General features: G+C 51.1%; 1 protein-coding gene across 2 annotated transcripts in view; it reads left to right on the plus strand.

Annotated features, from left to right (window-relative positions):
- samd11 (sterile alpha motif domain containing 11) overlaps window positions 1–23,528 on the plus strand; it is a 121,752-nt gene that overhangs the window by 12,874 nt on the left and 85,350 nt on the right. The window contains exon 1 of one of the 2 annotated variants that reach the window (XM_088617197.1): window positions 1,447–1,540. The exons of the other annotated variant lie outside the window; for it this stretch is intronic. The gene's annotated coding sequence lies outside the window, so the exon portion shown is untranslated. Of the gene's footprint in view, window positions 1–1,446; window positions 1,541–23,528 lie in introns of those variants that run through there. 2 annotated transcript variants of the gene reach the window in all.

Raw genomic sequence — 23,528 nt, forward strand, 5'->3', positions numbered from 1 at the left:
GGCAGAATCACAGGCTTCCCTGCTCACTCCTACACGCCTGCGCCTCTGAGGCATAACCTCACACGGCACCGAGCCGACGCTTGTTTCCACTCGGCCGCTGCGCCTCTCCTCCGCGCAGCTGCGCGGTCTGGGGCAGAGCCCTGCCCGCTGCGGGGGCTCTCGCCCCCCAGTTTTACAGGGTTTCCCTTGAGTGTGGGGGGAGCACCGGAGGCATCCTCACCCCTCGGCGCACAGCTGTGTTTCAGATCCGTAGGAGGGCGCTGCTTTCGGGCCCTGCTGTACCCAGGGCGCCGACCAGATGCCGCTCGGGGTTTCTGCGTGTCGCACAGCTTTGGCCGCCGACCGGCTGTGCCCTTTGGGTTCCTCTGCGGACCCTTGTGCTTGAGTGCTGCAGCTGGGAAAGTGAGAGGCTGATAAACGAGAGGGAAAGGGGCTGTTTTTCACATGTGGGGTGGTGTTGTGGAGGGGGGGGGGGATGTCTGTGGTTTGTTAGGCTTATACTGTACATGAACCCCTGGTTTCCCGGGTTCAAGATACCTGCAGTCAGCTTTAAGGCTTTTTTTTGCAAGAACAAATTTGTCAGAATACAGAATATAATTTTTATGATTCACCTGCGGACGTCTGATTTTCAGTCTCTTTTGGACAGCTGTTTCCGGCCTGGTCCCCTTTTTATCTGGGGTACGAAGGGATGGGTTTTCCTCTTTTATAAGGGATCTAACCTGGGAAACCTTTAAAGTAGTGAGTCAGCGCACTCACGTCAGGTGGTCAGCATTGCGGACCGGCTGAAGAAAGACTATCGAATATCATATAGCGTTCCTTCTGAGTGTGGGGCCAGCCGCGGCTGTTGGCTCTTCATTTGACAAGCGATAAGGTCAGTGCACACAAGGAACAAGCGCTGATCTAACAGGCTTTTCTTATTTGCCCTCCTTGTGTTGCCCCGGAGCTCAATAAGATCTCCCCCTGTCTCTCCACACAGGTGTGTTCTTGCTATCATTTTCAAGTTATTAGAGTGTACTAGTGGAACCACATACAGTGTATGGACTACTGTCCACATTCCAGCACGGATTCAGAATGAATAAATCCCTCTTCTGCTCCAAGTCCATCACCGTTTTAAGTCTCACCACCATTCCTCTTCCAATGGAAACGGTTTCATGCCTGTATAAGTTGCAAGGTGTGATAGTGAAACACGGTAATGGCATGAGGTTACTTTGCTGGGTTGATGAACTTTTCATCATTTGTTTTTCTTTCTTTGCTTTTGAATCATGAGTGTGAGCAGGAGCCGTCCCACAGCAGACTGAGCAGGAAATGCGTCATGGTCATAAATGCAACCAGATGTCAGTGGGGGGGGGGGGGGGCGGGGTGGTGGGGATTCTCACAACGGAACATGCTCGTCAAAGGAAATTTTATTTTTTTTTCAAAGAGAGAGAATTATCAAAGAGATCTCTTGTTTCGCTGGTGATTGATCGCCCGGCGGGAGGCTGAGAATGGCCTCTGCGATCGCTCCGACGGAGAGCGAGAGCGCTGCGGGCCCGTTGCCTTGGTAACCACCGCTGGGGGGGCGGGTGAGCGAGAGAGCGCGCTCACACACACGCGCCGCGCTCCGGCAGACCTCCGATGGGCAACGCTGCGCCTGACGTGCTTTCTAAATTATTTATCGTTTTAATTTGCAGCCACATCAGGTGGATTGTGCTCCTTGCAGGTTTAAGTGAAGAGCGGGAGGCGGATTTGGTGGTTGTTCATTTTTTTTAAAGCTGTTTTTACTGCTGCTGCTGCTGCTGCTGTTGGCCGCGGCCGCATGTGTCTGTTTCCATTCCGCGCTTCGCCCAGGTAGATGCAGGCACAGAAAGGGGAATTTCTGTAATGAGGAACAACAGAGAGAGCAGGAGGAGGGGATAAGAACAGTGCTGTTTTCTCTTTCTCCTTCCCTCTCTCTCTCTGTGGGGGGACTCTCTGTTGCGCCTGGAGTTGGGAGCTGGGGGAGGGCAGCGTGGGCACCAGCCCTGGCAGAGGCGTTGCACTCTCGCTGCGGCAGGGCTTGCGAAGTCCAGTAGCCTTGTGATGCACTTGCCTCTTCGCCCTCGGGCACCCCTCGCCCTCCCCTGCACCCCCAGGAGCAGCCAGCTCTGCCCAGGCTGCAGCTCCCCAGCTGACACGCGCTGCCCCCTCATAGGCTGTCTCGTTTATCCTCTCCTTTAAACGGAGGGAGAGCTCTCTCCAGTCCAGCCACCGGCGGGGCCTGCAGATCTTTCTCTTGTGTTTCTAGCTGCGCCCCACGATTTGTCCTCCATTCCTCCCGGTGTCACATGAAAGTAGTTTTGGCGGGGCTGGGGATGGGATGGGGTGGGGTGGGGAACGGGATTTCGATTTCCGAGCTCGGACTCGGAGGTTCTCAGCTGATGGGAGGGGATGTCACCTCAAGCTCGCAGGCGGTCCAGCGGGTCTCAGGTGTCGGTGCTGCACAGGGGGCCTTTCGTGTTCCTGATGACTCCGGTCCACCCGGGGGACACGGGCCAATCCTGCACTAACATGTGGGGGATGTCAGTCATTGTCAGTGCAAAGACATCCGTATACGCATCCCACAAATTAAATTTGATGCCAAATAAGAAAGGTCAATAACATTTTTTGTTTTCATGCTTTATGCTTTATGCTTTATGCTTTATGCATGGTATTTAGCTATGCTGCATCACAGCTCTTGCGTCCTGCATGTGATTCTGGGCTGGGGCGCCAGACACATGCTGGCTGGGTTAATTGGCGTCTCCGAACTGTCTCCCCCTGCTTCTGGGAAGAGCCTTGGTTTCTGTTAACGCTTGGATGAGCGAATGTTGTGCGCTGTGCTAGATTTGGACCGCTCAGCTCTTGCATTTCTCCAGTGACGTTCAGAAAAAGTAACACACATTTTTTCTCCGGAGTAAAACACCTTTCGAAAATCCACCACCTCCCCACCCACCCCGTGTCCCCACTGAAGCTCCTCGTTGGGGACATGGTGCAACGACCTCTTCTCGTAAAACCAGCCTTGCTGGGATACGGCTCGCGGGGGGAAAAAAAAGTTGCAGGCCGTCGTTAAAGCCACACTTGAAGGTCGTCAAGACGTTTGTCTGGCTTGAGAGCTAATGGCAGCGGTAACATCCTTGGCGTCTTTCAGATTTCTTCCACATTAGTGCACCAGATTGCCGCTGCTTCCTTTTTCCTGCAGAGCATTACAGCGCCGCGTCTTTTATACTCTTTTATAACCAGATGAATTGATTGGGCGCGGAATACAGGACGGCACCTGTGATTGCTTTCAGGCGGACAAAACAAAAAAAGCAGTCGGTCGCGAAGGCGGATTCTGTCCCGCCTCTCTGTCTTGCTCTGAGGGCCTCCGTGCAGACTGTCTCCTCCGCGGAGCGTCGCAGGGCTTCTGATGGGGGAGTTTGTTCCCGTTCCCGGTTCCCTGCCCTGCTCAGGTGCCGTCAGGAGGCCAGGCGGGCCGCGAAGGCACAGGGGCAGGGGTGGTGCTGTGGTAGGCCAGGCTAGGGCGTAGCAAACAGGGAGCTCTGCGGAGGAGTCACAGGAACATCTGGCTTTTCCGCTTCTCCACCAAAATATTAGGAGCCCCCCCACAGAATGACACGAGCTGGTCCACTGTGTGCAGCAGTAACATCTTGAGCAGCGCGTGGTGTGCGTGCCACTAGGTTGTGCATCGGAAGGTCTCGCGTGCAAATCGGACTGTGGGCAGCACACTCCAACGGACATCATGGACACCTGACAGAGGCTGATAACATCTCTGTGAGCTTGGGAACACGTTCCACATAGTCCCACTTGTGCAAACTCTATGCTTCGCGTGGCAACAGCTTTCACAGTACAGTCATTCAGGTAGGCCAGGTGAACTTTTTAATACCCCGTACTGCGCAAACAGCTGTCTGCTTTTCTGTCTTGCCCGTAGATGTGTCCAGACCTCCTGTTCTGAAAAGATAAAGGAGCCATGCTGAAAGATAGGGGCATGGCCCGGCCAGGCTCAGTGTCGGGATGCAGACGGAGCAGGGAATGGAGTCCCACCTGGCCCCAGCCCTACGCGCTATCAGTGCCGAAACACAATCCACATGATCCCGCTCTCCTCACAGCAGCTCGGGCATCAGCTGCAGCTCACAGGGCTGCTGGCCTCGGCTGAGCGCTCCCGCGGTCTCAGGAAACAGACGGGGTTTGGGAAGAGGCTCTGGGACCTGGAGAGAGGCACTGCAAAGAAAGTAAGAAGGGAAGCGCTAGTGAGCAGTGCTCTGCTGATTGACTGATGAGCCGAGAATGTGCAGAAATAACCACAGAGTATGGAGGAGCAGACGCTTCTGTTACAGAGGCAGTGCTGGCTTGCAGTGTAGCTGTCGTCCCCAAATTTGCGCCAAGGAAGGTGTTTTTAGCTGGCATAAAAGCCTTGTCTTTCACAGCTTTTTCAAATAAATCACTTTATTTTCATACTTGAAGTAAGTTCTGTTTTGAAGTTTCTGAAAAGAGGAAACGGACGCAGCACTAGAGATTGGGCCTGTTGAAAACCGAGGCTGAGATTAAAGACTTCTTTTTTTCTGTTTCTTCCTTATTTTTTTCTTATTCTCTGCAGTGGTGGGAGCCCGTGCCGTTCAGTGAAGGATTCAGTTGCTTTCATTTCTCCCATAGCAAGTCACCATTTCTTTCATTCTGGGGAGAGATCCGTCGCTAACATTGAAATTAATGCACGCACTAGTTGCAACTATGGGCTGTGCAGTCTGCTGGCTGTCAATATTGTCATTGCACTAATGGAACCCCCAAGATCAATGGGGCTGCCTGTTCTGCGAAGCGCGTGTGCTGGCTATCCCATGCGATTGATTTTAGTTTCAAATCTCGACTAACGTGACCTCAGAGTCACCTTTCAGAGCAAAGGTGTCTGTAGAACCACTGTTCCATTCCAGTTATTTAGAATATATTAAAATGATTCTTTTCATCCACCCAAACACACGTGCAGATCTCTTTAAATAAAAAATGATAAAAAAAGATCAAGTTAAATCAAAGAGAGGCATATCACCAAGCATGAAACCGAACAGACACAAACCACCCCAGTGTCTGATACTTATACCTGGGGGTGGGTGTTGAGGTCTTGAGCTGTGGAAATAAATGAGGCAGCCCTACAGATTTCGGTGGTACTGCTTTTCCTTGTGGACCCTGTGTGGTTGAAGAACAAGCTCTCCTGGTCTGAGTCCAAGAAATCTGGGACGTTGGTTTTATATGTGCATGCCTGATTGTAAAAAAAACGCCCGAACAACGAGCTTTGCGGGTTGGTGGTGTGCAAAAGAGACAGTCAGATATTGTGGTAGAAGGTAAAAAAAAAGAAGGAAAATCGATAAGGTGCTGGTGGGGGAGTGCAGTGCGTGGTGCGTGCGAGATAAAGGTGGTGAGCTGTCCATCACACGTCAGCGCCACAGACCCCATGGTGGCAGCGATGGGTGTCCGCAATTAGATTAGCACAGCCGATCAGGGATAGATGAAGAGCTGTGCGATTGACCTCTCCCTGACTGATTACACAGCAGCCCTCCCTGTGTGCGGTGTGGGACTCTGTTATATGCATTTTTTTTTTTAAACTCCCATTCTTCTGCACCTCGTTAGGTCAGGCTGTGTCCCGGGGGGTTTGGAACCCAGTCGGCTATCATTCCTCCTCCGAAATTTCTCTCCTGGTGCTTCAGGGGTTCTTCTGCCCTATCTGGTGATAATTGGGCAATGCAGCTGCACAGTTGAGTCATAAAATATGGATTTGCAAAAAAAAAAAGGAGAGAGGAGAAAAGCCGTTGATAGCCCTAAAACTCTCCGCTGCAGATGGAATTTGGAAGTTCAGGTTATTAATAGAAGCAGTGATTGTGCTGTGCATGATTTTGTCGTCTTGAAATGAATCTTTGTTTTTGTATGTGCCCTCCTGTCTGTATTTACTAGTAACAGTAGTTTCCTGTTTTGTTCTGTTTCACATTTTGTTTATTCATCTTCTTGTAAAAAAAAAAAAAAGCATTGTGGTTAAATGCTTTTAAATTAAATGTCTTTGGAAGTTGAGGGTACATTGAAGCCTGGGGTTTCTTAAGAGGAAGTTGCCATCACAATGTAGCTATTTAAACAGAATGTTTTAATGAAGAAATGAGGGTGGGAAGTCTTCCTGTTTCACTCGAGGTAGTTAACTTGCAGAGATGATCCTTTGGAAATCAGCCCAACACCTAAACAACCTGCAACCTCCTGCTGAGAAGCAACGTTAGCGCTGTGTAAGATTAAGACTATAAACACACACGCATGTATATTTATGTGTACATATCTGCATTTTAGGCAGTTTTTTTTATATGATATATGTTGATAATGACTGTTTCTGCACGTGTGCTACGTTTATGTCTATGATTTTTGTCGGATCAATTTGCGGAGACGTCGTGGTAGAAATGTAAAACAAATCTTTGCCGCGATAACAGAAAAACACAAGACTTCATCATATATTCTTAAAGTGTGATATTACTAAATAGCATAAGTGGAGTCCTTTTCGACCCACAGCCTTCCCATTGTAGGCCAAGAGCCTTCAGCACTATGAGGTTTCCTGCTAGGCAATGGCTATAAACAAACTGAGGGTCAGCGCGCACAGGATAACGGGAGTAAGTTTTTTAATTAAATAAAACAACCCGTCTGTGCTTCTCCTGCGGCACATGGTGGTCAGAAAAAGAAAGAAAGAAATTAATTAATTAATAAATGCCACGCCATTATTTCATTTGTCAGCAGACAGCTCGTTAAGGGGCTGCGTCGTGTGGAGTCCTGTTGGCATTTGAACGCATGCAGGAATATGTTAATGGAAACAGTGGAAACCTGCTGCATGCTGTTTGGTTGCTTTTTTGACAGCTTTTTTATTTTTTTATGTGCATGCTTCTTGAATGTGTAAGCGTTTTTTTTGCATTGCACCTTGGCAGAGATATCGGGCTTTTGGCTCGGACTCTGGCCTCCTCTTTGCAGGCATCGTTATTTTACCGTGCATCTAGACTGCGCTGGATAGTGGGGTGGGATGAAAATCTCTTCTATTAGAAATATCCAGGGCTGAGCCCAGCAGTTGTCAACGGCAAAACACAATCTGTGAAGTTGGGTTTTTCCTTTAGTTTTCTACTGATCTTGGAGTGTTACTTGTTTCAGGAAAAATTGAATTCAGGACTGTTGCACATATTTAAGGAGCTCTGTGGACCTGCCCCAGGTGTCAGATAGATGATTAACAGACCTCAGTTGCTCCTCCAGTGCTACTATTGTATTCTCAGTATGGTCATGACATACTGTTGCTTGCATGTCAGTGCACTATACACCCCTTCCTCTTCGTTTTTCCTACTTTAGCCTACTTTTTCCTTTTCTTTAGCCTTTCCACGTGTGACCTGGGAGGCTTTCTCAACACTTCTAGGGCGCTCTCACGGGCCCCAAAACTTCTCAGACCTCCTCCGGGGCTCAATTCAGAATTCACTCTGGCATGCTTTCCTCTGTGTTACTTCATCACATCTTCTTAATGAGCACTGCCTTCGGTAACTGTAAAGGTGCGTGTGCTGTGTTCAATCATGTTATATTCATTTTCATGACAGAAATCTGTGCAGTGCTGTATTTGTTTTCTGTTATGGACTTCTGTTATTGGGTGTTTTTTTGTCTAGATATGCACGGTACAGTACAGTATATTAGGTATCCTCTTGTTATATATATATTGTAAGAGAGCTTTTTCCCAGTATCCGTGCTGTTCTGCGGACGGTTCAGGAATGTATCCCCCAGGATTGTGGAGGACTGGGTGTACCTCAGCAATGCTCCTTTTGGTAGTATGTTTGTTGTATCTACGGTTGTATCTAAGGGGCTCGTTGGCTCAGGCGGTTTGAGCTGGGATGCTTCAAGGTGGAGAACAGGGTGCCCCCTCCTCCTTTATCTTCACGTGAGAAGAGAGGCAAGAGTACCCCTCTTCCAAACTTGAACTGCTGATGGGGGCCTGACTTCCACGGCACGCTCACTGGCCAAAGTGTTGAGGACACGCCGTCCACCAGGAGACCCGTCGGGCCTCCGCGTTTGACCACAGCCTGGGTGGGCACTGCTCCAGCCTGCAGCTCAGTCCCATCCCATGTGGGAAGCCGGAGCACTTTGAAGTCCAAGCCGAGACGCGCTGCAGCCGTGTGTGGTATTATCCAGCTGCTGTCGAGTGGACGGAGCGAGCTGTGTGAGGTGATGACAGCAGCCCTCCCTCTGTTTCTCGGGACAGCCATGCCCTCTGAGAGAGAGATGCTTTTGACTCGTGGTTGCCTGTATTTTAGCCAGCGGGTGGAAGTATATCTGCAAGTTGTTGTTTTATGTACATTGACTCCTGTGATCCGTGTTGCAAAGCGTGGCGCCGCAAGATGTCCGGGGGAAGACGAGAGCCAGTGTGAGCCGGGGGTCTTGCAGTAGAAAGAAAGCTGCAGATAACAGCGCTGGTGTCTAAATTCAGAGTCTTGAGCTTTGGAGGTCAAAAAAAAAAAAAAAACAGAAGATGATCCGGCACAGGTAGGGAATTGCTGGCTAAGAGGATTATGAACAGTTAGCGTTAAGCTGATGGACTGTGCAGGTATTACAGCTGATCCATACAGACAAGTGCACCGCAACAGGGGCAGGGAGGGAGCTGGGGAGAAATGCTGCACTAATGAGGGGAAGAGGGCTGTCAGTCCTGAGGGTGGTTTGAAGGGTTGGGGGGGGGGGGAGAATAATTATGGAGGACTGAACTGTGCCAGCCAGCCAGTCAAGCCTAGTCTGCGAGGGGGAGTAATTGACACTCACGCTCTGCACATTTGCCCCCCAGCACAGGGAGGGACTCTTAAATTAGAGGGGTCACCGCCGCCAAGGACAACCGGCGCCTGGCAGCCGACCCCCCCCCCCCGGTGGTTGGTGTCAGTCGGGCCATCATCTGGTCGAGGTGACAGCCGCGGGGGTCGTTCCTCTTGGTGCATGATGCCTGTGCAGGTGGGTAGAAATGAGGCAGGCAGGGAGGTGGAGACCCAGGTAGATGGATAAAGACCATCAGGGCGATGACAGACGAGGGGGAGGGGGCGATGCATCCAGCTCGCTTGTTTTCTTTAATAGCCAATTGATCCAAGCACCTCATCCGGCCCCCTCTTGAAAGAAGCCAGGGCCATGGGCTTCAACAATGTGGCCGAGCAGCTTGTTCCACACTCCCACCGCCCTTTGCGTAAAGAAGTGCCTCCCGTTCTCGGTTTTAAATACACATCCCCGTAAAGTGAGATGATTTGTAGTGTAACGTTGGCCTGGAGTTGAACAGCTATGCTCACCGCTGTAACACTTATGCTGACTCAAGTTAGATGGATGGAGATAAACAGGTAGGTCAATGTTTAAGTCAATCAGTCAGTCGATAAGATACTCTAGCAGTTCTGGGAAAGACTGCTGGTATGATTGTGTGATTTTTCTGCACCCGTCTAGTCCGTTTTTTATTTTTATGAGCCGGCACAGGTTTAGTCAGCAGGAATTACAGTTGTTTGCTCTGGCAGTGAATTAATTTCAATTATAATTATTACCCTTATGGAAAGTGATTAAGTGCCTTTTTTTCTTTGGAGTCTCTTTAATCACCTGATGATTGGCAGTTCATCTACCTGCCAAATAGGATTGGTTTGTGCTGCATTCCTTCCATCCCTGGCATGCCTGCCGATAGCTGGGGTTATTAGTGTCCTTGGTTCACTTTGGATGTGTTTCCTAACTGTGCAAATTTACAACAGTTGGTGCCAGCCACAATTATCAGGCTCAGTGATTTATTTTTTTGGCCGTTTTGTTTTGGGCTTTCTGGAGTATCGCTTTTCAAGATCGGTCTGTTCTCACTGGCTGTGAAGAAGAGAAGAAGAACAAAAAAAAAAGGAATCTTAGACCCCCACCTGCTAGGTTTGTTTGGCGGCGTTTTCTTTTGTGTCGTTTCTGCTGCGAGGAGAGTATAATAGCGCCTGCCGAGAGAGGCGACTCGGTGCCTGGCGAAAACAAACAAACAAACAAACCCAACTCCCACGGGCTGACGCGCTGAGGAATGCCCACACACCTGCAGGCGTGCCTGTGCTGTCGGCACGCCATCGGAAGCAGGGCAGCGTGGGAGCTCCTGTTCGCAGGGGCGTGCCCCTCCGTACACAGGTGCTCGGCCGTGCCAGCCCTGCCTGCCGGCTTCCCCTCTGCCTCGGCTCGGGGGCGGCGGGCCAGTGCCGGAGGGAGCCAGGCTAGGATCATCGCCCCGCAAGGAAAAGCACGCTTTGCTGCCGTTTTGTACTTCCCTGAGCAGAATCTGCACATGTACCGCCTCACGCGTGCTCTCTGGCGGCTACCAAATACTAATTGAGCACCGCAAGGTATGCAGTACTCTTAAATCACCAGAGGACAGGTCTGCCGGGATAAGTTGACAATGCACAGAAGCATAATTTGGAGTGCTTTTAAGGCCTTTTGGATGGAGTTTTAATCATAGAAGTGGTTATCTCTCATTGCAAGTAGCATATTAACAATTTATGATGTGTTTCTCTGTGGTTGTTGAATTTATATGTATTACGAAGGTGAAAACATGTGCAGATACTTTACTGGAAAGGCTTTGATTAGATGTAGGTTTACAAACAGCATTGTGAACGCCCCTGCAGGAAAGGAAATGAAAGGTGTTTTGTAGCGGGACCCAGATTTAGCACATATCTCTCAACTTACTGTGGGAGAGCAGTGCCTTGTTTCTTGTTTGCCTTGCGCTGACTGACTTCAAAACCGTGTTGTACTAATCCAGGGATCTTACCTAAATTAGAGCTTGATAGTACACAGTGTCTGGCAGAAGCAGCCCCGTACTGTAGTGTGATGGTGTCAGAAGTTCTAAGAAAAATAGTGCCTTGCTTTTCCTCGGTTCTCGTTTTTTAAAGTGTTTTAGGTTTCACTCAGATAACGATGGAGGGTGATTCCCAGCCCTCTGCGCTGTTTTGCGTGTGCACTGCAGCTGCAGTCCTGTCGGTTTGATTTGCTGTGGTTCCTGCACGGTTCCTGTCCTGTCCTGCCCGGCCTGGCCTGGCCCGGCCCGTGCCATGAGTATTGCAGCAGTATGTAATGGAAACAGCCTACACATTTGTCAGGGGGCCTACGGTTTTGGAAAAGCGTGCGAGTCAGACCTCCAATAAAAACAAGACTCTGTGGTCTGGTGCTCAGACTAAACATCTGTTTGGATAACATCCTGATTGTGTTTTGGGAGAGTCGTCCCTGCCTGTTCAGAGAGAAGAGATACTGAGACGGGACCTTCTCGCAGAGAGCCCAGGGGAGGTCCCACCAGGACCTGGAACGGGGGCTGAGCGCTGTCGAAACAGAGTCGGAGCAGCTCATCGGAGGCATGGATGTTTCCTCTTTCCCTGCGGCAGACCGCATCATCATGGGAAAAAATTCCATGTATTTTTCTCTCTGCCCGTGTGCTTCTTTGTAGAAGATGGCACTGTCCTCGCAGAAGCCGACTATGAGGTTTGCCCTAGTTGACCATGAAGTCCCATGTTGTGCCTTTTGGTTTTGATGCAAGGGGCTATGTTGTCAAGTGTTTGAGTAGAATAGTGTTTCACCCGGAGCATCTCAGTTCAGGTGCTGGGCCCGGCCTTGCTGTTTTTAAACCGCTGTGAATTTGGATTTTCTGATGAGGCGTGTTGCTGAAAACTCTGAAGCAGCAGCAGTTCAAGCACAGTTAATTTTCTAGCCTCTGTTATGTTGGGTAAAAGGGTGTATAAAATAAAGTAATGACTAGCGCTGCTGTGCTCTTTTATATGCTGCAGTATACAGTGACCAGCTCGGGCCGTTTGAAAGTCACTTCTAACTGTGGGCTGTCCACCAGTTTCACAAGTACAGCACCTTAGCAAACACCACATTCAGAAATCGCAAAATTACTGGTTCGGTATGCTGGGCTTTCATACTGCTGCACAGGTCTTCTTTACAGGAGCTTCTGAAGAGCTTCTCCGACTGCAGCACAGATATACTTGTGGGAGCATTTTTACCTGTTGCCTAGTCATCTGTGCTCTGCTTGCTCGATAGAGAAAGCGTGTAGGGCCGTGATCACAGAGCCTGTGATGTGAAAAGAGATTTTAACAGTCCGGTCCAGCTGCAGATGGACTTTCCAGGTCCTGAACTCTTCCCTTCCTGAGTGTACTCTCACTGCCCTCTGTACAAATTTAGCTGCGGACTCTGTCTTGCTGTGTTGCCTTCACTTGCTTCAGTGCTGGATACTTGGGGCTTGTTTTGCATTTTGCTTTTAACTTGTCTGTAGGAGTCTGAGAAGTGCACATGTCCTCCACATTCAGTAAATACAAGCAAGGAAACATGCAGGGGTCCCAAACATCTGTTCCCTGTCGGGGTCATGTCCAGGCCTCAGCTATGACCCCTCCTCCCCTCGTGCCCCTCCGCCTCCTCGCTGTCTGCTGTCCAAGGTATATTCCCAGACCCCCTGCGCAGCCATTTCCTGCAAAGGCACAGCGGTGGCCCGGAGGCGAAGTGCATGAGCTTCCATTTCCTGTCACCTGACTGCTCGTATCCCAGAACCCCAGAACCCGCAGTGTCGCCACGGCGGCCGGACATCTGGGGTCCTGGAATCCACCCAGATTCCTTCCCACGGGCCTTTGTTGTGAGGAAATGACAGAAGCCACCCCACACTATTGGGAAGATGGTAAATTCCATACCCTGAGGAATTTAATATAAACTAACTGCAACGCTGCGGTGTTGTTTTTAAATATTTCTGAAGATGTTCACTGAAGGTTGTAACCCTTCAATGGCTGTGTGAGGGAACAGGGTACTGTGTTTTTACTGATTTTTCCCGATCGTTTTTTTTTTTTTGATCCAGTATTAATCGGATTTCAGTGTGTGCCTTCCAACTGGCAGATCAGTGCGGCTCAGTTCTGCTCCAGCGCTTCGTGACCCCAGCGTGACCTTTGCGTGCCTCCCAGTTTAGCTGCGTGCTCCTCCGTGTGGGTCCCCTGGGTGCCAGCTATTTTCCTTCTTGTCGTTTCTGACGCTGGGAATGGCTGCGCGGCGCAGAGTGTTGACAGACGTTGAGAATGGGAGAGTGGAGATGCACTCAGAGGAGAGGGAGAAGGAGGTTTGCTTTGCTCATCAGTTATTTAATTGACCGACTGTGCTCTGCCTTCTTCAGTGCAGATTTGTTTTAAAAGATAAAACCGTCAGGTGTTCACCGCTTAGCTTCTTCGATGTTGAAGCGGTGCTGAAAGCTTGTGCTTGCACTCATTACACGCAAGAACAAATGAGCTCCACATTTCCGTGTCTAGAAGTATTCAGTAACGTTGTCTAAATGTGTTAATTAAAACAATAGGCACTGAGTCTGGGGAGAGTGCAGCTCTGCATTCTGACAAGCACAGACTTTCAAAGCTTTTCACTTCAGTGCAACAATTGCTCCACTTTTTGGATTGCCGAACGAAAATCCCCGATGTGTTTTTTTTTCTTGAAGAGGTAACTTTAACTTCTCGATCTCCCCAATATTTCTATCTGCTGCTAGGTTTGCGTTTTTAAGTGTTTTCGGTCACTTTAAGAAAATTCAGCTGTAGAGGGGAGCACTTTGGAAGTGGCCCAGTCAACAAGCAGGTCCAATGTGCACCTTGACTACTGTCCAGCTGGGGCTGAATGAACACTCAAGCCTTGTGTGTTACCAGTGCGAGCCACAAGCCGAACTCCCACACTGGGGTGTTGTCACTGGAGCACAGAAGGTACACAGAGTGTTTTCTTACATGAATCTGTAGGGTTTTTTTTCTGGCGAACCACTTTTTAGTCATTTAAAATTTCCCAAAAAACCGTTGAGTGCATCAGACATGTGAGTGCAGCACGAGACCAGTAACAGTGAGACATTGCATCCCCTGAGACTGGGGTGGGGATTTGTGGTGGTGCAGACTGTAGCCATGGTTCCAAAACTTTAGTTGCTCCACTCTTTCTGAACGAAACTCTGGATTTACCAGATCTTACAGTCCCCCAGGAGGGGGGGAAAATAAATTAGTGCAGTGCTTAATTTTTGAGTGAGCTGTTTATTCTGAAAGCAGTGAGCCAATGAAACATCAATGAAAACGCTGGCGTCTTCTAATCCGCGCTCCTGTGGTACAACAGAGACCTTGCAGTAAAAAGATACTGACATACTGCTTCACCTGCAAATTCTGCATCTCCCTTTTTGTGGCAGGTGGCCAAGAGAAAAAAAAAAGTTTTGTTGCTGGTTGAAAATAAGATGTTTTCCTTAGTTTTGTGTATATATATATATGAGTCCCAAACCAAAAAAATAAAGGTTGTTGAAGTGTGTTTTGCAGAGGCTTACCGTTAACGCCTACCTTGTGCGCACACACACACACACAGACTCACACTGGGCCATTTGAGCACCTTTGGGCGAGTGGAACGCACACGACGGCCGAGTGCACGGCTCCAGCTCCTTCCACAGTCTGCCTCTGCTGAGGCCGTCCTCTGGATATTGTTTTTTTTTTCCAGGAAGCGCAGATTTTCCCCCAGCGCCAGCCGGATGACAGGCAGGAGCGCTATCGATCTGTCAGTGGGGGAGTCGCGCTGCGTCTGCGTGCCGCGGAGCTGTCGGGGGGGGGCGGCGGCGGCGGCGGCGGCGAGGAAGGGGGGGGAGAGCTGCTAGGCCAGGGGCCGTCTCTCTCCACTCCCCAATCAACTCCCCCTCCGTCCCTCTCCCTCTCCCTCCCTCGCCTCCTCCACAGTGTGCAGTCTGCTGTTGTTGATGAAAACTGTCAGCGCGGAGCAAGGCGGCTCAGGGTCAGGGAAACAGCTGACCTTAAGGATGCAGTTGCTCCCCCTCCCCTCTCATCCACACACGTCCCCAGCCCACAGCTCTCTTTATTTTTGGGAGGACTGCCTGCCAGTTACAGCTGATTGTAACACAAAGAGACAGAAAAGGTTTTGGGACATGTTTTAGCATACTTTCTTTTTTTCCCTACATGAAAATATATTTTTGCGTGTCTCGATTTTTCGAACATGGGTGAATAAAGAAAAGGCTGATGTATGTACGTGCGGAAGTAGGGCCCTTTGTTTGAACAGGCTTACCGTCTCAAAGCGAGAGGGAGGAATGACGAAGACCTTGTATGCTTGCGCAACTGAGTGCTCTGATGACCGCTGACGGTGATGAATTTGGATTATGACACTGCTGATTGGTAATGAGCTGTGCCCTTCTCTCCAGCTCGTGGCGCTGAAGAAGCGAGCCTCCATCCTATTGCAATCCATAAAAGGCATAAGGTCTCCTGAACTGCAGTTGAACCTTCGTTAGACCCTTTATATTTAGCAATAACATCATATTATCCCTGGTAATACTGATGCATGTGGCCAGTGGGTATATGATGATCTTAATATTCATGGTGCGTAAGATGACATAATGGACAAGACAATGCAACGCGCCCCTGTGATGATTCAGCCCAGTTGCCATGTTTTAATGTAGGTGGTTTATTGTATTTGTGAGGCGGTTAGATGAGGTTACCCTCTGGAATCGCAGAGCTCTCTCCTGCTGTGGAGCTGTGGTGGTACGGGACATAACTCTTAGGGTACAGGTACCCGCGATATGAATGGGGTGTGAGTAGGAATGGAAGAAGTTTCTTTAAGGCGGGGTTGTGTTGGAGGACAGGTCTCGGTTGTTGTGTGTTTTCCCTAGTGCACCATCATGCGACAGTGATTTCGGGGTTACACCTGCACTCTTCCGTGATTGTTTACCTGTCCAGAAGTGGTTATTCTGTTGTTGGCTACAGCACGAACGCCTGCCACCAGGCCCCAGAGGTGGAACAAAGGCATGTGCTGCTACCGAGCTTACTCTTTGAACTCCTGCGCCTTGTCTGGAGTGATTCACTGTCGTCCACGTTTTAAATGTAGGCCTGCAAGAGGCGAAGCAGAGTTTCCTAAGGGGGGGGGGTTAATTAATTGTTCCTGCCTGGGGAGGGAAAAACCAGACAGAAGAAATAGGAGCGGTCATTCAGTGCAGAAGACCTAATAGGACCCTTTTCCACGCAGCGAGTCAGTGACGCCCAACATAGCATGGAAAACCTGCTCCTTTCTGCATATTTTGCTTGGCAGACTTCAGAGGTGGCGTCATATTTGTACTGTAGGACAGTGGTTGACTTCAAGTGAAGTACCTTGGTTTTAAAAGGAGAAGACTTTCCACATTCCCTTCGTGCAGGTACTCCGTGACTGCGCTCGTGCGGTTTCACCTCCTCCCTCAACAGGCTGCTGTAGGTAGTGCTTTCTGTGCCGGGTGGTAGGTAGGTAGGGAGGGGACACGAGTCTTGTGTATTTGTCTCTTTTGCTTTTTATTTGTTTCATTTCCAGCACAGTTTTAAGAATATTGCATAATGCAGGGAATGTGCTGTCAGGCCTTCAAACTCCAGTCTCTCGGAAACGGCTCAGACTTTTCATGGCTCTGATTTTTACAGTTCGTTCATTTCTCCGTCTCCGCCACCCAGCCCGAAGAAGACTCTTTCCCTTCGTGATGCTGACAGGACGGGCCGTCTCCCTGAGCGCTCGGCGCTCGGCGTTCCGGCTGAGTGGCGGCGGCAAGGGCTGCAGGAGCGGAGCAGTGTGACTGGTCCCTGGGCTCCCGATTCCCCCCGGGGGCACCCCCCCCCCCCTCCCTCCCTCCGCCTCCACTTCAGCCCCCCGTCCAGGTCCGCCTTGAGCCGAGGCCAGGAGGCCAGTGGGCCTCGCTCCGACAGGCACCAGCCAAGCCGCTCAACCGTGAGGCGCTGGCTTAAAGGAGCAGGCACATCGCGCGACACTGCGTTTGCATTCATTCATCCCTCCCATGTCAGAGGCGGTTAGGAACATAGGGGCGTCGCAAAGGTTGCGGGCGGGGAGGGGGCGGCTCGTCCCATCTCGCTTGCTTTGGAGGCTGGTCGCTAATTGATCCAAGAATCTCGCCCAGCTGTTTCTCGGAGGACCTCGGGGGATCGGCTTCGGCAGCCTGGCTGGGGGGCTCAGGACCCCCAGGTCTCTCTGTGTGAGGAAGTGCCTCCCGTTTTCAATCCTAGGTGAACGCCCTCTTTGTTTCACTGTCGGTCCTGAAAGCAACCTTCTCGGCTGTCTTAGCCAGTGACTTTCAGTGTAGAAAATGCTTGGTGTAACATCGCATTATAGTCCCCTCTGTTCAGGAAACGATGGTTGGTGTATTGTTTGTACAGTATGTATAATATCACTGCTGCATAATTTGGCCTTTCAAGGGTCACAGTCTGGTAAATTACTTAACACAACCAGTTGTTTAATTCATTATTAATATACACTAAGTGAGTAGACTGGAATTGTTGCATTTAATTGAACAACTAATTGCATTGCTTAATTAAAAGCTCAAGATGAAGCAACACATGGCAGAGTAGGACTGAGCACCGCCCTGAACAGTATACAAATAGATGTAGGTTTGTAGGAAGTGTAATTTGTGAATTATCCACCTAGTTATTTCATAGGTGAGGAAGAATGTAACGTTTCAACAAGGTCTGAAGCACAAACCAGAGGGCCGAAGAGGAAACTTGTGTGGGCATACGTTTCAAATCAAGAACAAGAGACATTTCTTTACACGATGAGTTGTGGGAGTGGGGAACAAGCTGCCCAGCCATGTTGCTGATGCCGATATCCCAGCTGGGTGAGATCCTAGGGTCACTTGCCTCCCTGGCGTCTGTGGCCTTCCTCGCGGTCTTCCGTCCCCCTCCACGCCTGCGCGCGCGCGTCTCTCGTGAGGCCGTGGTCGCCCCCGCGGCGCGGCTGTGCCGAGGTCCTTCCTGCCCTTTCCCCGCGGACATCGAGCCCGTCTCCGACGCGCCGGCCCCCGAGTGCTTCCGAAGTGCTGGGGGCGTGGGACACCGAAACATAACCGCAACACCCAGAGCAGAGCGATCAAAACCGGCTGCTTGCAATACAGAGGGGATCGGTGAGAACTCCTGCTCCGATGTCATCTGGTTGTTTTTTAACCCCGGGACGATGGCTGTTTGTCCCTCTTTGCGCGCAAATTGTGCAACTTTTTTCATTGCAGATAGAGAAAGAGAGATACGGAAATATAAAGGAGTGGAGTTTCTTTAATCCAGTCACCCCCCCCCCACCCCCCACACGCACACACACACACGCACACACACACACCCCGCTAACCCCTCCACCCCTCTGGAGTGTGGAGGCGGCTGCAGGGCGTGACCGGCCCCGCCGAGCTGCAGTGCCCCCGGGGGACAGAGCGGCCAGGGCGGCTCGCTAATTGAAACGTGTCGGCGGCTCATTGACGTCTCGGCTCCGGTTTCAGGGCAATTTCAAACCGCAAAGCTGATTGCTGGTTTCACATCACACAGGAAAAAAAAAATCAATAGGAGCCGGGAGATCAGGGATTTCTTCTTTCTACAGTGAATTTAACCCCTTCCAGAAGAGAGCGAAATCCTGCGGTTGGAGTAGTTAGGGGGAAGATAAGCAGGTACTTTCGTCCTACTTAATGGGTGTGACTAGAAAAGAAGCTTTGTTGACTGGAGCTCAGATATATGCTGAATGAGGAAGCCGCAGCTCACGGGAGATGCAGGATGTGAGTCTCCTGTTATCCGTGCGTGTCTTCGGTTTGTAGAACCGGCGTGTGTTTTATCCTGACGCTCTTTCTGTTCATTGTGTACTGCACTAACTGCTAAGCCAGCGTCTTGTGAACTGGCCCAGTGCACAGACGGGATGGGTTAACCACAAGCGTCACTAATTGCAATTAAAGAGTAATTAATTCCCCCACCTCCGCCACTGCCCGGGGCACTTGTGTTCCTCGCTGCCTGTTCTGGGTCTTTTAAAGAGATTGGATTGTTCAGGCTGATCCAAGCGGGCTTTAAAAGAGTACCGCCGCACAGGTGAGCTGCGCCAGTGTCAGGTAAGGGCTCCTGGAAGTCTGCTGTTTCAACACGTGGTGCTGTGTGTACCATTCTGTGCTGCACAAACACAGAGCGCTGTCCTAGTTCTGGACACAGAAATGCAGTGTCAATCACTGTGATGATTTTCCACTGTACTAAGCGAATGAATACTCTACCAATGGGGTATTCATCGCAGAATGCCTAACTAGGGTTAAATTCAAAGCCCCTGCATTCCTGTTTCCTCTTTCTACCATCTTGTATAACCCTGGTGTTGTGTTCTGGGAGGACTCATTCAAAAGTGTTGCATTGCTGTGTAGTCCACTAATAATTTCAATTTCAAGGTGCTCCTGTTAACCAATTCTTCAGTCAAACCCATAGAAGGAGCCACTGTCGATCCCAGGAATGTCCAGCAGTCCAGACCATCAGGGGCTGGTGTGTCTGCACGTTCATACCTGCTCGGCTCTTCATGAGCTAAACCTGCTGGTTACTCGCTTAACTAGGCCGAGTCAACAGCTTCTCCCAGACCTGGGATGCTTCCTCACAGAGACCTAGGAAACCAGCAGAAGTACCGACCCTCTGTGACCAGAATAGGTCAGGTTTTGCAGTAACTAAGGTTGTGCTTTGGACTCGTTTAACTAGGTTCTGGAATTGGCCTCTGTGGAGAGTCACTGCTGCACTCTTTTGTTGAAGCTGAAAATACACTGAGTGGTTTTTGGTTTTTTGTACTCATTGGAAAGTCTGCGCTAGTCTTCTGGATGCTTTGTAAATAGTTCAGCTTAATAGGCTTGCGCAGTTCTTCTTGTTTTCCAGTTAGGTTTTGACAGAGGGGGTGGCTTTTGGCTCCGCGAGTCTGGGCCGCGGCGCAGATAATGAATCTCATGAAAAATGAATCGAGGAAGTGATAAGAGTGGTAATAATTTATGTTCCTACCGCTGTCTCTCGCTGGCGCGATGGGAAATTTGTGCCAATAACTCCCACGAACTCGGAGAGGCGTGCAATCTTTTATTGCACAAATTATTAACGACCTGGAAGGAAGAGGAAGGAAGACACAGGCCGCCTCTGGAATGGGACGAGGGCTCCCGGCACTTTATTTCCTCGCGCTCTGGCTCTGGCTGGGAGGCCCTCCTCTCAGGAGTTCACGGCAGGGGCTTCACTGGCCGGGATGTGGCCTGATGAAAGTCTACATTACGAAATAACACTCTTTACTGACTTAACACAGAATCCAAACATCGGTTTCCCTCACGCCTGCACTGGAGTCTCCTGGAAAACTCCCTGTTTCTCTGAGGGCAGGTGGTCCTCCAGTGTTGGGTCTCGAAGCCTGTCTGTGTTAAGGCCACACCGTTACCCCATGGGGGGATCAGCGTTCATACAGCATGTCGATTTTAACATGCAGATGTTTTTTTTCCGGTGCAGCGTGTAGTGTAGTCACCATAATCGCAAATGTGATCGTCACAGTCATCGCCATCATCATCAACTTCGCCTCAGAAACTGCCGAGGTGGGAAATCGTGTAGTCAGATTGTGCCCTCAGCCCACCAGGAAACCAGTAATGTGGAAATGAAGACCTGTGTGTCCCGCAGTGACAGTGACACGTCCCGTTCTGAGTACAGAGCTGTAGAGCACCCCGCTGGAAAGCACTTAAACCATCTCTTCCTTCTGAACAGTGATTTCAGGTTCACAGAGCAGAGAATCAGCCGCTGCCTGGAAGTTCTTGCCCCTCCAAGATCCTCATACAAGCCCTGGACGTCGCTTGAGAAAGAGCCTTTGGGTTGTCGGGCAGCAGATCCTTAGAAAGTTGATAAGAGATCACTTTATTGGCCAAATAGAATTTCTTGTATTGGGAATTTGTCTTTTCGCAGACCCAAACTTGCTCTTCATGAGACACACACAAGCTGGGGGTCAGAGCGCAGGGTCAGCCATTTATACAGCGCCCCAGGAGCAGCTGGGTTTAAGGGCCTTGCTCAGGGGCCCAACAGAGTAGGATTCCTCTGCTGGCCGCAGAATACGAACCGGCAACCTTCCAGCCACAGGCGCAGATCCTGAGCCACAGGGCCACCACACCGCCCCATGTGGTGGCTCTGTGGCTCAGGATCTGCGAGTTGCGTTGGACAGCAGATCCTTAGGAAAACGATTCTGAGTTGTGTTGGGCGTCCCAGTTGTACTAACTGCAGCCTGTTCTCTGGATGTCGGCCGGAATATCTGTTGACGTGCCTCTCGTTTCTCTGTGGTGGGAACTCTTACAGTGACGATGACGAACAAAAGCAGGGCTGGCCCGTATCATCCCAGTTTGTTTCAGAAAGTATGCGCACTAGTCAGCCCTTCCACTGAACTGACTGACCCGGGGGGCGTTAACTGTTTCACTTGTGTGACATTGGATGCAGAATGACTTTGTTTACGAAATGCATGCAAACAAGCACCAAACCCTGCTGTTACCTGTTCGCTCAGGCGCCCTCTTAATAGATCACGGAAAACCCACGCGAAGCGTTCAGGGGAGGAGTCGTCCGGGGAGCGGAGGTGGACGCCCTTGTCGCGGAGCTGCGCGGGCTGGAATGGGCTGGTGGCCGGACGGCGGCTGTGCGGCTTCTCTACAGGCCGGTGTCCCGGGTGGAGCTTAAGTGCTTCATCAGACCTGTGCCTCTCCTCCCCCCCGCCCTCTCCCCAGCGGCGGCGTGTGCCGGCCGCTCAGTTGTGCACCACAGGCGCCGGTGGAGGGGGGAGGCAGGGGGGGGGCAGCCGCTCCGATTCCGGCGGCCGGCGCTGACAGCTGCAGACGCTGGTCTACCAGGACTCTCCTCCGGGGCCCCCTGGCTGGCTTGCCTGTCCGGCGGGGGAGATAAATCGTGCTCGGAACAGCCGCCGCCGCCGGGGATCAGAGCCCAGGCGCTCGCCCCCTTCAGATCCGCCGAGCGGCGGCGGCGGGGGGGCGGCGGGGCTGTGCCAGCCTGCAGTCACACCCCGGGCTCCGCGTCCTCCTTCGCTGTTGTACACGCGTGCACACCTCTCGTCTCGCCGTGTTTTTAAAGGCGTGAGGCGAGGCGCGACCAGTCGGCTGTGCGCGGCTCTCCCAGTGCCCGCGGTCCTGGGCGCTCCTGGCTCTCTGTCGGGGTCGCGTCGCGTGTGCCGCCGGACAGGCGGGCGGTGTGGGACTGTGGAAGGGCCGTGTACTAAACCTGGGTGGGCTGGGCTGGGCCGTGCCTCGGCTCAGCTGCGGGTAAATCTTTGTACTTGGAAGTGGGACTCGAGCAGTGCTCTGCGTGTTGCGTCTCACGGTTGTGTCCTCCTTGTCTACACACACACACACACACGGTTGTGTCCTCCTTGTCTACACACACACACACACGGTTGTGAAGTAGCGCTGAGTCGGGTCGGCAGTGCTCCCGAGCTCAGACTCCCCCGGCAGGAGGCGATGGGGGTGATGAAGACAGCGCCCCCCCGAGTTGGAACTCCCCCCCAAAAAAAAACAAACATAGCAAAACGCGAATATTTAAGCGTTTTTTTGTTGTTGTTTGGAGGAAAGAGTTAATTAGTCCTACTGTGTCTCTGCAAGTGTCTGACCGTGGAAAAAAAACCGAGGGGGGGGTGGGAGGCGCTGCTTTTTCCAGCATGGATATACATTTTACAGCTCATGTCTGAAAGGCTGGCTCCGGGCTCTAGGGGTGGGCTCTCGCTCTCTGATGGTTTTCCAGCGAGTATTTGTCAGGTCAGAGTCTGCACCGCCCGGCGGTCTCCTCTCCTCTCTCCTCGGGTTATTTATTACCTCTCTGCCCCGGCGGCAGCGCTGCGGCTCCGGGGCCGCTGCCAGCCGCGGAGCGGAGGCGGGGTGGCCGTCAGGGGGGTTCTCTACGGCCGACGAGAAAGAAAAAAAACAGCCCCGCCACAAGTGCGGGGAAAAAACCCGACCCGGGTCTTCATCTGAGGAGCTGCTTCTCGGAGCGATTGCAGGGCGGTGGTGTATAAATGTAGATTTGAGTGTCCGGTATTAAATTAGCTTCAAATACGAGAATGTATGGGTTATGATAGCTGTTCGCTGTAAGGAGTTCCTTATAGTTTAGAAACTACTGTGAGCTGACTGGATGGTAGTTTCTTTTAACTGCACAAGAGTCTTGGTATAAAAGCATGGCCTAAGATGGAGTTCGGGATAATACAATTTCCAGTTTTGTCACAGTTCTGCTCAATAATAATAACTTTTTCAGTATTTCAGTTGAACATGTAATTGAAGCACGTTTACAGAACTTCGAAGATTTACTTGTAGCCCGTACCTTTAGCTTGGCTGTGTTCTCAGGGGTCACCTGGGCTAAAAAATGATTTAAATTTATTTAACTGTGTGTTTCATTGATATGTAGGTTTATTTTTTACCTACGTCATGGTGAAAAGTTTTTTTTACTGGTGCTGGGCGGCGTGTGGGGGTGTTCAGATTCGCTGATTCTTTTTCGAGGCAGAAATGAGAGGCTTGTGGCGCCCTGAGGAAGAGGAAGAGCAGGAGGAGGGGGGTGGTGGCGCGATGCTGGCTCTGGCCGCCTGGCGAGACGTCCCCACGATGGAAAACCAGCCGCGGCGGCAGCGCCGTGCGCGGCCCCTCGCTCGCCCGCCGGGCCGCCCCGGCGCCCTGGGGAACCCCTCCCCTGCGCCAGGCTCCGCGGGAGTTCCCTGACGGGAACAGATTCGTCACGCCGCTCCGCGCCGCGGCGGCGTGCCGG

The sequence above is a fragment of the Lepisosteus platostomus genome, chromosome 23 (genome assembly GCF_059453375.1).
Source record: "Lepisosteus platostomus isolate fLepPlt1 chromosome 23, fLepPlt1.hap1, whole genome shotgun sequence".
Lineage (NCBI taxonomy): Eukaryota > Metazoa > Chordata > Actinopteri > Semionotiformes > Lepisosteidae > Lepisosteus > Lepisosteus platostomus.